The sequence below is a fragment of the Nyctibius grandis genome, chromosome 1 (genome assembly GCF_013368605.1).
Source record: "Nyctibius grandis isolate bNycGra1 chromosome 1, bNycGra1.pri, whole genome shotgun sequence".
Taxonomy (NCBI): domain Eukaryota; kingdom Metazoa; phylum Chordata; class Aves; order Nyctibiiformes; family Nyctibiidae; genus Nyctibius; species Nyctibius grandis.
This window is the reverse complement of record NC_090658.1, coordinates 103,761,837-103,775,175: the sequence shown is the minus strand read 5'-3', so window position 1 is coordinate 103,775,175 and position 13,339 is coordinate 103,761,837. Positions and strand designations below refer to the sequence as shown.

At 39.6% G+C, this 13,339-nt stretch overlaps 1 long non-coding RNA gene across 1 annotated transcript in view; it reads right to left on the bottom strand.

Moving 5' to 3' along the window:
* LOC137662416 (uncharacterized) overlaps positions 1-13,339 on the bottom strand; it is a 22,618-nt gene extending 9,279 nt beyond the window's left edge. Inside the window, exons 1-2 of the long non-coding RNA XR_011048001.1 lie at positions 13,208-13,339; positions 4,403-4,523 (exon numbers count right to left, since the gene is read on the bottom strand). This is a non-coding gene — a long non-coding RNA (uncharacterized lncRNA). The remainder of the gene's footprint in view (positions 1-4,402; positions 4,524-13,207) is intronic.

Genomic DNA, 13,339 nt, shown 5'->3' with positions numbered 1-13,339 from the left:
TGATTTCAAGCTGTGTCTATGTAACGTCGTTTCTTTGCAGTCCATCTGCAGAGAGCCTGCAGAGAACTTCATATTTACACTGCACAAAAGCAAGGGTGGGCATCCAGTTTAAATTTATCACTTTTACTACCTCTGTACTCAGTAAAAAGAGGGAGGACTCCTGAAGGGTGATTCATCTTGGGATAAAATAAGTATCAAAAATACACTGGAGATCTTTTGCTCTCTGAGTTCTTTCTCTCTTTTCAGTAATCACTGAGGCAGCCAAGTCAATTAGCTTAAATTAGACACAACCTTAAGATGGCTAAATTAGGTGAGTGAAAGTAATTAGCAACAATATTCTGTTCCAGAAATTCTCATTACTGCTGCAAAAAAAATTACTGCTGCAAAAAAATTACTACTGCAAAAGATGACCTCATGAAATATCCTGCTGACTGCTTTCTCCAGTGTAACTGAACAAAAATGCTTGTAAAACCAAATTAGGCACAGTTGTGGGGTATCTGCTCAATAAACTGTACGCACACATTGCAACTAAAGACCTGTGGTGAATCTGCTAAAAATGCCAAGGGTTGAATCACTGCAGTATAAGCAAACTGGTGGCAGGAATTGGCTGGTTTTGCAGAGATTAAAAAATAATATAAAACATCATGTTGAGAAGGATTTGCTTCCATCAGGCATCTGCAGCAAAGGCTCAGAAATACACAATTTCTCTCAGTTTACACAATCATCACCGGTGTTTTATACAACACATAATCCATGGATTTGATTGTTCAATAAATTACTGAGGTTGAGAGTCCTCTAGATTTCAGAAATAAGTGCACATCAGTTGTTATGGTCCCTATTTTGAGTTGGTTTGTTTGGGCACGTGTAGCCATACCCTGTGATCTTCTGCAAGCAGGATATGCACAACTTACAAGTACTAAGCAAGTACTTATTGACTCACACAAAAAATAGCTTGGATTTAATGACCTCTTACGTTAAGGATTAATACGGTCACTGCTCCAGATATGGCACCCAGGGTCTTTGCTGCCCAGCCAGGCATCAGTCATGATGAGGAGGGCAGGCTGGTCCCACACCTCCCTGCAACCAATGCACCGGGCTGCTGATCTGCCACCTACCACCAGCTCCACCAACACTCATGACACTGGTGACTTGACCCAGTAGCTTCCAACTAGTCCCTGGGCCAGGCCTCCCTCTCTTTTTTAATTTAGGATTATACACCTTTCGATGCTGGTGTTTTCCCTCTTGAATCCTTGAGCTGCTAACAATCCTGTCAGTCCAGTACCTGTAATTTTTATTTTTCTTGTCTCTGTACAGACTCACAGCTCATTTTTGGCAGTCTGAGCAGAGGTGGTACAGCTGTGGTGTCAGAGCTGGCCCGGGGATCCTTGGTGCACAGAACTGCTAAAGCCCTGGTGATGGGGGAAGCTTGCAGCAGCGTACAGAAAGAAAGAGACGGGGTTCACTGAACAGGATATGCATTATTAAGGTGATGGGAGAGAGTGAATTTGTAAAGGGTGCAAGATGCCGTTCTTCAGGGCATGCACCAGCTAAACAGAAAAGTTAGGAAGAATCTGTCCTCATACATCAGTTCTTCCATGACTGCTTACCTCATGGATTCTGTGGAAATTCCCTTTGCAGCATCTGGTACTGATCACTGTCAGAAACAGATCGCATTAAGTAGATGCTGCTCCTGTATTTGCAGCTCCTGCACTTTGTATCGATGCGTGTATATGTGTAAAAAGACCTACAACCAGCCTAGGTTCTGCATTGCCCTGATGTTACTGAGTAGACAGGTGTAGAAAGTGACTGTAAAATATGTATCAATGGCTACTGATGTTTTTCACCAAATAGTTCAAGATTTCATTTGTCAACATTACAAATGGAAAACAACCCACTTTTACTTCAGTGGTAGAAGGATATCTATCTGTTCACATTTTTATATCATATTTTTATATAACAGATGTCCTTGGTGATGGTTGCTATGAAAGAATATTGGCACTTTAATCCAATGCCCGCTTACGGGGCTAGTGCACAGTGGTCCTCTTGCTTTAGATTTATATTTTCTACTTTAGTAGCTTTAGATTTCTTTCAGTACCAAGAGTCTTTGCCTAGTGACTGGTTATCAGTCACCTTACCATTGGCGGGAGTTAATTTTTATCTTTCCTATTTATTATGTTGACTTTCCCTTTAGAGCTTGTCTCTCTTGCATTTGAAAAATATATGAAACTGATTTATCTCCTAAAACATCACATAGCTCCAACTTTATTTGAAAGAAAAATGTCAAGAGAACATGTTTTTGTCACTTAGAAAAAGGACTCAATCATTACATGTTTCTTTTGTGTGTGAATTTGTAATAGTTAAAGCTAATGCTACCTTCAAGGCAGAATAACTATGGTGATGCAAAAATGATGCCTATGAGAAGCCCACTGACTGGATCAAGTTAACCCTGGCTCTCATCAAGGGAACTCCCTTGTTGCTCAGTAAGAGGGTTTCAGAAGTACCATTTGATCCTCTTTATTTGTATGTGACTTTTCACTTTCCTCTTTGCCTCCCTACAAACAGGAGATATTATTTTTTTCAGATCAATATAACAGTAATGAAGGAAATACCTTCATGCAAATCAGGGTAGATTTTTGCTGTGAACCCTGGAAAATTCCAGGCTACAACAAGCCTCACACAACATTGCTGAGTGTGATTAGGAAGGCATGGTTTAGATCTGTATATCATACAGGTGATGCTAAGGACTAAAAATCCTGTGGACTTTTCTATTTCCTTGAGCACTGCCTTCAGATCAGCAGTCTCTGCACTACTGCAAGGTGGCTGGGACATCTGGATATCTTGGATGAAACTGCTAAATAGAGGTGGTTAGGCACATCGAGGAAATTAAGAGGATAAGCTGTTTGGCAGCTAGGACAAATGGGTATGATCTGGTAACTAGAACTGAACATTGTTTGAAGGTGGTATTTTGGGGCAAGGACTGAGTAGACATGGAGGTTCAGGTTGCTGAGGGTCCTTAATGTGAACTGAAAGTCCAAGGGCAGGTGGGGTTCAATTACAGGAGGAGTCTGAAACTTCAAGCTTACATTGTGTCTTTGTTTAGTCCACACCCAGGGCTAAACAATAGCAGTTTTTCTCTCACCCAATGTCCCTTCCCCAAATGAGGAAGGGAATTGGGAAGAGGAGGGAGACTTGTAGGTTGAAGTTAACCCGATTTAATGAAATGAAGAAATCAATATAAATGACAACACAAAACAGACAAAGGTATACTTATCCACAGATCACTAGCAAGCTGCTCCAGGAACCACAACAAGAAGGAGAGCAAGAAAAGCCCCACCTTTTTCCCTGCAAGCCCTCTCTTTTATAGTGAGCTTGATGTTAATGATGTAGAATACACCTGTGGGCCAGCCTGGGTCAGCTGCCCTGTATTTAACTGCTAAGGGCCTTGATTACCATGGCTGGCCACAAACTGAAACCAAATCCCAAAGAAACTAGGACACATTGCTGCTCCATCTTTTCTTCTTACAACTTCATGGTAGGGATCCAGCATGAGAAGCAAGGAAACAGAAAGTATGTATCCATTTATAGCAGCTCCACATACCTTGAAAACCAGTAAGTATATGTAGGAGCTTAACATTTGAAGGAAATAACTCAAAATACTGCTATCCCTGTGTTGTGCCTCTCCCTCAGTTGCACTGGAACAACAGTTTGTGTGCTCACAATGTAAACTGGATTATGAACTGAACTAGTGTTCAGAAAACACTAAGTTTTTTTCCTTAAAGTCAAATCAGTTCCCTGATCTGCTTCACAGCATTGCATATGATCACCCAGGAGTAAGAGAAAATGCCTATGCTAGCACCACTGCTGAATTTATCATAATGTGAAACTATGGTGTGAGAAACCATGTGAGATATGGAATATTCTATAGAACTGAATTCTGGTAGTCATAATTCTTAAGGACCTTACAATAAAATACCTTCTTCTGTAAGTCATACAAGAGATCTGAGAAAGCAATATTGTGACAAAATTCTTGTTTTTTCCTCATCAGAAACAGTGTGCTATAAGTTTGCCAGCTGGGCATCATATCACATACCAGCATTGTCCCCATTCATGCGAGATTTTGTGGTGAAGACAGGGACTCACTAGCTGAGTAACAAATACTGTCCACACAGCTGATCTCTGCTGACTGCAGACTGAATGCAATTGCAGAAGAAGAATTGTCTATTTGAGTTGGCAGCTGGTAATGGTGGTGAATGATTCCTCCTAATAAAAGTAGCTTCCAAATAATTTAGATAGAAACCAAATAATATAGATAGATAAATATCTCAAAGATGGTAAACATTCACATGTCTGAAAATCAGCAACTAAGTAGATGAAAGAGACCTAGATAAATGAGAGTACTCACCAGAGGCAAGATAGCAGAAATCATCTGTCCCTTTTGATAGCCACTACTTAGCTAATCAGCGTCCAGGCTATTCTTAGCACATGTACTATCTTCTTCTGGCAGTGAGGAAGAAAAGAAGGACCTAGGAAACAAGTATGGGGAAGAGGGTGAGGTTTCGCATGTGAAATGGAGCAGAGCGTTGCAGGCATGCTAGGGGAAAGAAAAGATGGTGATCCACAAAAAGCCAAATTGTATGCGTTCTCCTCATCATAGAATAAGTGCTGTACTTCGAATGCCACAGAGAGTTCAGGAATTACACCAGGTCCCAGATGCTTCAGGGAGATCTTTATTCAATGACCTGTTCCCACAGCCGGTGTGGGTCACTCTCCATTCCCAGCTGGAACAAAGCTGCTGAGAAATCCAGCTCTCTACACCACAGCAGGCACTGCTAGCTTTATAGCTACACAGAGCTGGAATTAATAGTTTTGAAACATCTGTGTGGAGTAATGGGGATGGAGAGGAATGGATAACATGGCTTGTTATCTTTTCCCTTCTGTTTTTAGTTTTTTAAATTCTCAGGTGGATCTAAACTTCCAGAAATAGTGTTATTAATGCTTGTAACAAATACAAGATATGCTATCTTCTCAGGTTTGCTCTCCTGAGCTTTTGGTCTGCTTATCTACAATTATAATTGCAATGAATAAGCCAAAAACTGAGATGAGAAACTGGGCAACTGTGTCACACTTCAATGAGCTGAAACTGTTTTAGATATCATATCACCAGCAAAACTTCAGCCTGAATATGTGAGTGTTGCCACAAAATGTTCCTCCAGCTGACCGCCAAAGGCTTTTGCTGTATTAAATGAGACTCCCAGCGCTTGATCAATTTTTTCATAAATTTCAATCCTGACTTTTTCGTGGCTCATATAGTACTGCTGTTACATCCTAGCCTCTGTGTCTGTAGTCCAAAGTTCAAAAAAGTCGTAGCTTGTCTGTACTATTTATTTTGTTTTAAATGTTTGTTTACATGAATCTTAGATGTAAAAAAAGAAAATTCCTTAATTATATTTCTAAACTTTCAGGAATTATTAAAATGCAAAGAAATGGAAAAAATGTAGATTATTCACAATTAATTTATTATTTGTTTTTCTTTCAGTCTTGACAACAAAATTAGGGAACATACATCCACTGTAACACTTTGAGAGTCTTGCTGTAATCTGCGAGGAATGTTTCACTTAGAAGTAACTGTTTTTATTAGTATGGCAAAAGAGATTAAAATGATGGATTTGTAAGAGCTTTGTTTTATAAAATTTGCTTCAAATTCAGTATTTAATTTGACAATATTCTCTAAAGACATTTAAATGCCTTTTTGCTTAAAATAATGTATTGTTCAAAGGTTAGAACTTCAATTTTTGGGATGTTGCTGAAGCAAGCCTCGTAATTCAACTCGCTAGTTAAAATAATACCAAGCAGGAATTGATGCTGTGCTTCTTAAGCTTCTATCACTAAATGTGTGCAATAAGAAACAGCAATGCTTTGCCTCCCAAGGTCAGGATGTAGGTGTTGTTACAATATTAGTCACAGAACTTATTGCATGTCAAACTGTTACTGGTGCATTTTGAGATGTTGATGCCACGACATCTTTCAGACATGCTGGTTTGTGCATGTATAATGAATTGCTTCTCCAAGAGCATGGCTCCTACACTCCACTGTAATACTAACAACAATAAGAAGGAAGAAAGATAATTTGCTGCCTTTATACAAATGTTCTCAGCTAAAATATATCCAGCATCCATAAAGCCTCTTCCTTTTTTTTAAAAAAAAGCCAGTTTCAGATAGTTGAAGAAATCTGAGTAACTCGGCTCTAGTCAGGCTTGTGTAGCAAGCACAGCTGGACTCCAGACACTGACTCATTCTCCAATTACCACTACCCAGCTTTTTTTTTCCAACAGGCTCTCTTCTGCCAATACATCTTCCAGCTTCCCATAATGTACTGTCAGGCTGAGATCATGTCCATGTAGACATAAAAACTAAATCTACGTCCACGCCCATAAGGAGGAAAATAAGGCAAGAAATTTGGAACTGGCACCAATAAAAGCAAAAAAACAACTGGGAAACATACAGACAGCTTTAGAACTTCTTTGTGGAGATCACAGTGGAAATATTCTGTATCTGTGTTTACCAGGCCACCCTCTGTAAGTATTCTGTATTTGTGTTGCAAGCAGGAGAGGACAGCAATTTATACTTAAGAAAGCCTACCCCTCCTTAAAAGCAACAAGACAACAAAATTTGACTTTGTAAGATGTTACAGCCAAACTATAGGGAAAAAACCCCTATGTCCTGGTAAATATAAGAAAATAAACAGTGCTCTCTACCAGCTTCAGTCTTGCTGTCATATGTGAAGAAATAATTATGGATCTGAAGGACTGTTTGCAATGTCTTCCTGCAAATTTCAGATATGTAATATGTTCCACGTTCTTGTGACCACAGCGTGTGGGCTTACTAAGTTTTGGCACAACCAGATCTCCCTTTTACTTTAACTTTACTCCAGAAAATTTGGATTTGAGTTTAACTGAAAGATCCTAAGATCCACTCTTTCCTAAACCAGGTCTCTTAGACCAATTTTAGTTGTATGGATCCATACAGTGGATGAAATTTTATGGCCTGTCATATGTAGGCAGTTTAAATGTATTTCCTTCTGGCTCTAAAATCTATTAAAAAACAAAGCAGAAAAAGTAAATCATAGAGCATATTCTAGTTTTTTTAATTGTGTGACCAGTCTCTTTCTGTAGGCCACCAGCAAGCACCTTACAGTCAACCCATCATCAGTAGACCACAATCTAAAATAGAAAATTGTCACTGATGGAAAATGATCTGTCAATCACAAAACCAATATAGAAATTGTACTGTTGAATTTCCAGAGCTATCTCACTTTTAAGGAGTTTTTACAGATATCCAAAGAGTCTAGCCAACTGACTTCTTAGTCCTACGCAGCATGGGAAACATAATATCCCAAAGTAAAAATGTGGCTGACAAACAGGTTAGTAGAGAGTCCCAACAGGAAGAACAAATTGATATAAAAATTTGGTTGGTTTTGCAAAATCTCAGCCAGGCACTTTTTTCAGTCTTTTCGAAGTTTAAAAATGTCAGGGAGAATGAGTTTCTGACATTTTCTTTGGCTGCTACTGAAAACTCATCTATATTCAGGCTATTGCACTTGAACTTTGAAGAGTCTGTCACAGCAACCTTAAAAAAAAAGTTAATGAGTGCAACTTCAGCTTACTGAAGGAGACAGGAACCTTATAAGTGAATGGAGGTATTTTTATACCAGGCTCTGAGGAAAATGCTCAATAAAAATCATAGAAGTAAAACACTATGAAGAAGGATAAATGAAATGGGAAGTTATGCTAGGCTTTTGCCTCTGAAGCCAATAATCTGTAAGAGCAAATGTATTTGTAATTATCTAAAATGTCATTACCTCCCCCCTCTTCTTTTTATATGTCATATCACTAAATTTTCAGAAAAGCCCTTTGTCCGATGTGTTCCTTTGAATTTTGGTGCTGTCAGGTGACTGCACCAGGAAGGTGCAGCTGTGCCGCTGTTGCCTACTTGGCCTATGCCTACGTTTGGAGGGGCAGAGGGCTGGGAGGTGGGAGCTCTGCTCCTCTTCCCTGGACAGTCTGAGCTCCTTGGATGGCAAGGCTGAGATGGAGCCAGAAAGAAGAACAGGGTCTAGATAGCTTCAGCTGCGACTGCTGAACAGGGAGTGCCTGGAGATGCAGAGTAAGTAGGTGAGTAAGGCTGATGCTGGTGAAAAGTAGCGTGGGAAGAAATAGGGCTGGCTATGGGGCTGCGAGTGAGGGAAAGAAGGGAACTATGGTGGCATTATCCAGGACACCAGGCTAGCTGAGGATGGGGTTACTACAATTACTCCAACTACTGAACTACTGCTGCCTACAAGTGAGGGATGTCCACATATTTGGAGCTGGAGTATCTGTGCAGGCAGTAACACAAGTGCTGCCTGTGCAGGAGAAAGAGCAGGGGAAGGAAATACTGGGGGGGGATGGGGAAAATAAGCATCACAAGTCCCTGGGGCCCAGAAACTGTCAGAGTGGACTGAGATGTTGTAAGTGAAGTGGGATGGCAGATGAGGAGACTGAGGTAGGGATGGCAGCCTGACCAGCATACTGCTGAGGACACCTGGGACTGTCCCCCCTTTTTGAGACTGCCTGCTGGGTACTCCTCTCCTACAGTTTTGGCTTTCTCAGTGCCCTATGTAGAATTTGCTGGCTGCCGCGCACATGCAAAGCAAAACCAAGATGTTCCCAGGCCTGCAGATAAATTAACGCTCTTGGCTCTGTTCCCTGAGGGTATCACCTGCTCCCTCCTGCAAGGCAATGAGATGGGTTACTGTTGGATGAGGAGGTGTAACACAGAGGCTCTGCTGCCTGCTCACCACTTGCCACCAAAGGGCTACTGGCAGCTCTGTCACTGCTGTAAAACTGCATTTTGTTGTAGGATATTCTCAGTTCACCTCTGTGCAAGAGGTCCCTGGGAGATGATACAGTGGACTTTTAAACCCTAAGCGTGAGTTACTGTCGCAGAAGAGCACATTTCCACTTATCGCACGGTCCTTCTCATTCCATTAAATCTTCAACTAATTGGACTTTTTAATCAGAACCAAATGTAGTTTTTCTTTTATTACTCTTCTGGTAGATTTAGTTTTTTCTACTAACAAATACATTATTGCTATGTAGTACCCATTTATATACCATATAGGGTTTTGTCCTATGTAGGTTTTTGGACTAGCCTGATCTCTCTACTGTGTGGACAACTTCTAGGGGTACATGCAATATTATGAATTTGTCCCATGTGTTTGGTACTTTCTCTCATACTCTTACCAGAGGGAGAACTGTATGTGAAGTTTAGTGCTTTGCTGCTGCATGTTATTGTTTTATTTTTAAAAGCATTTCTATTTATTTAACAATTAGTATTTATGATAGGGAAAGGAAGGCAAAGACATTCTTGCACTTGAAGTGAAAGCATGGAAAACCACCTCCCCAAGCCCCTGTCATGTTTTACCTTGTTAGAAAGACGTTTTATTCCCAAGGAAAATAATTATTAACCTTAATCTTAGGTGATACTTTGGCCATGGACATTTGTTTACCCTCAAGAGTAAGAGAAAGTCTTTGCGTTCAATAGAAAACAAAGTACAGGGAACAAAGAAAAGACAGAAACTTCTTAATCAATAAAATACCAAACAAATTTGTTGGAATACAACAAACAGTTCAAACTAAAGCACACAACCTAAACCACTCTGAGAGCTCTTTGTGCTATGTGACCCCCCAGCTGTGGACTTTGTGGAAAAAAATGTCCTGTGTTGACTTGATACTTCCAGAATTCAGAATTGTTGAAAATATCTCTGAAATAGCAGGTGATTGTAAACTACACCAGCTCTAACACATGTGAACTTTATGTTATTCTAAAACAAGACTTGTCTGACTCTCTGAAATAGAAAATTCAGTATTTTTACTGCGCAACTGACCATTTTGCTGCAGCTAAACTATGCTCAGTTTGTTTTATTTCGCTGCCCTCTTAGAATCTGCTGATAGGTGCCCATTACTTGGTAGCTTTCCTCACAAGGTGAAGGCGGACAAGTGTGCACACTCTGTACTATGCAATTGAGAGAGGGAGGTATCAGGAGAGTATTCAGGCTGCCAGAGAACAGCAAGAAGAGCAAGGAGAAACGCCAACAGTGATTTTTAGCCATGATGACTGCCTTTGTAACCATTGTATCTGCTTGACCGATCTTTGCTTTGTTCTACTTTCAAAGTCTACTTTTGCCTAAAGTCTGGTCTAGAAGACCTTGGAAGAACTTTCTCCCACTAGCATGGAGTACCAAGTTATTGCAGAGATCATCAGACTCGTCATTAATTGGTGAGGCACTCAACACTCAATGTATAATTACATACCTGGCATCATTTGTACCGATATTTAACTGCATACAGTTCATTGAGAAGACAAAACTGCAGGCCCTGAAGTAATATGATGCAGATACCTACGTAAGTAATGGGTCCATAAAAACTAAATACGTATAAAGAGAACACAGTCACTTTTTAAAGCATTTGGGACACTATATGCTAGGAAAAAAAAAGCTGCTTTTTTTTTTGCAATGCATCAATACCGCCTAAAATATGACAGTAAGGTATACCAGCTGGATTCATTTAGATTCCTTGTGATCCACCCTTGCTGTTTAACTGTTACCAGATTTGTTATAAAAATGTTAGGTCTTCAATATGTCTAACAACCTTGTGGTTTTGAAAGCAATATGTTAATAGCTGTGCAACTGATAAACTTGGTTTCCTAACTGGAAGTATAAACATAGTAATCTCTTCTACTTAGTGTGGCTATATTGTAGGCAGTTTTAATGGTTATTTAAAAGTTATTAGGATGAGTCTCAGCTTCTGAAATTTGTTATGCAAAGGTACCGTGTAGTTTTCAAAACAATATTGTGTGTACCAGATTTCTACATATTCATGTAGATGATCGGAAGAAAGATTGCCAAGATGTGGGTGCCAATAGTTATTCTAGCTCTGTAGTCTGAAAATAAATCAACAGTTTTATCAGCAAGCCCTGAATTTTAAGGACTGTTATAGTAGGAACTGATGTCCACAGTACTGGAGGATGGGGTTGGGGTTTTACATTCTGCTTCCAGTGAAACCAATGCAGTTTTAGACAAGACTTAATGGGGAGAGGAGCCTTAATTTGAACTTTTCACTGTTACTTTTTGACGAACTAGTCGGTGTTGCTTCTTTAGCTCAACTTCCACAAAGCCTCAGCCAAAGGAAATGCTAGAACAAGACAAAAGTAATATAAAGACAAAATACTAAGACAAAGTAATATATTTAGTTTCTGTTAGGAAGCTGGCTCAAGAATTAGCTAGTATGTTAATCATCTTCATCTCATATGTCTTGCTTAGGCAACTTCCAATTAATTTGGAATTTAGCTTGCGTAAGGAATGTATGAGTTACCTCTAACTCCTATGCTGGTATCAATTCATAACAGGGAACAGAACCTAGTATTACATACAAGGGAAACTCTTTTCCGCTAACTTGCAAAAATACTTGTTTCCACTCCTGTGTATCACTTACATTTGAAAAAGACCACAAAACCCACACCCAGAAACAACAACAACAACCACCACCCCAAACAAACTTGAGGTAAACAACTGGAAAATAAATCAGCTATCCAAGCACATAAATTTAGGCAGGCTGGATGTCCTTTTGGAGGCCAGCAGCATACCTACCTCTTACCAAGTATTCCATGGGAAACTATTCCCTTTAAAAGAAGAGCTTAAAAGGTAGGTACAGGTTTAGTGGCTAGATTAGGCAGACCAGATTCCACCCTGATGTTTATTTTGGGGGTTTAATTTGTAACGGTGGAAGTGCTCTGACTAACTCTAACATCAAGATTTATTATCAATTGAAAGGCAGCTGGCCACTTACGTTTAGGTTGGAATTTTGCAGACTGTTTTACACAGCCAGTGGGTATGTGAAAACTCAGTGTGTGTCGGTACCACACAGGACATTTTTTCACGATCAAGTCATAGGCTTAAAATGAGAAGTCTGCCTGGCCAAGTCTGTGTTATTCAATAGCCCTAAATAAACACCAAAAACAGTGAAGAAAATCCTTAAACTGCAGTGGGTTTCTTTAATGGAGACAGGAAAGTATTTTAAAATTTTCAGACAATAAGAGTTTCTCCTTGTAAAAAAATATTTTAAACCTTTTTTGCATTATTCTGAATCCTTACAATTAATTCTTTATATGATTTAAAAAAAAGCTAAAAATCCTAGACACATAGCTATGTCTAGTTTTTATGTTGGATAGCAATACTTTTGGGGTTAAAGAAATTACCTACAGGTTACTTGATAAGAAAGGATCTTATTCTTTACTGCTATACAGGTAGAAATTCGATTAATCTCAAGAGAGTATTAGAAATGCAGCAAATGTTAAATGTTATGTGTAACAAAAGCATTTTCTTCTTGTAAATTAGTTTAGTGGTAATAATTTCCAAGAAAAGAAAACATCAGTATCTATACAGATAGACAGACTGAAAACTTCTTTGCATGATTCAGAAGCTCACAATTTAAATATGATAAAGATAGACATAGCAGGAAAAAGAATGGAGAGATCCTTGTGTGGCAGAATGCATTAATTATCCTTTCTTAGTCCTGATGCTCAATAGTTCAAACCTTCCCCTGTCTGTTTGTTCGGAGACGCTGGAGCAGTGGCTGAGCTCAAGATGTATCGACCCTGATTGATTGGCCAGGATGTTTGTGTTAACTGGCTGGTTGCTGCTGCTCCACACACAAAAGAGGCTGATTCCGCTTTTCTTTCCCATGGTAGAATTTTGATTCTCCTTTTGATTCTCTCTCCTCTCCTTTACCCAGGCTCTAATTTCTCAAATTTGTGAGTACTACTTATCTTTGATGCTTCAACCCCTCTAACATTGATCGAATGCTTGAAAGTTATCAGAGGAAGATTAACAAGAGAAAAAAAAAAACAGGTCAAAAAACCCCCCAAGCCCCAGCATGGCAGACAAAATTATTTAAAGCACATGGAACGTCTTGTAATGGAGTACAAGAGTGGCATCCTTTTGGACAAGCCTAGCACAGGAACAGAGCAGATTCTTCCTTGATACATAGCCTGAATAATGATGCTAAGGGATTGAAAATATGATATATAACAAAAGAAGGATGCAGTGAGCAGCCTAAACATACTGAAGAAGATGCATGCAGTGAGAGGCAGAGGTGGATGGCAGACCTACCTGTCAGGATAAATTTTAGAAGATTGTGAAGATGTATCTAGATTTCCTCCGCCTGTGTCCTAGAGTCTTGGACAGGGGACTTGGGGAATAAATTCAGGATCTGAAAGCTCTGTACGAGTGGAGCCAGAGAGG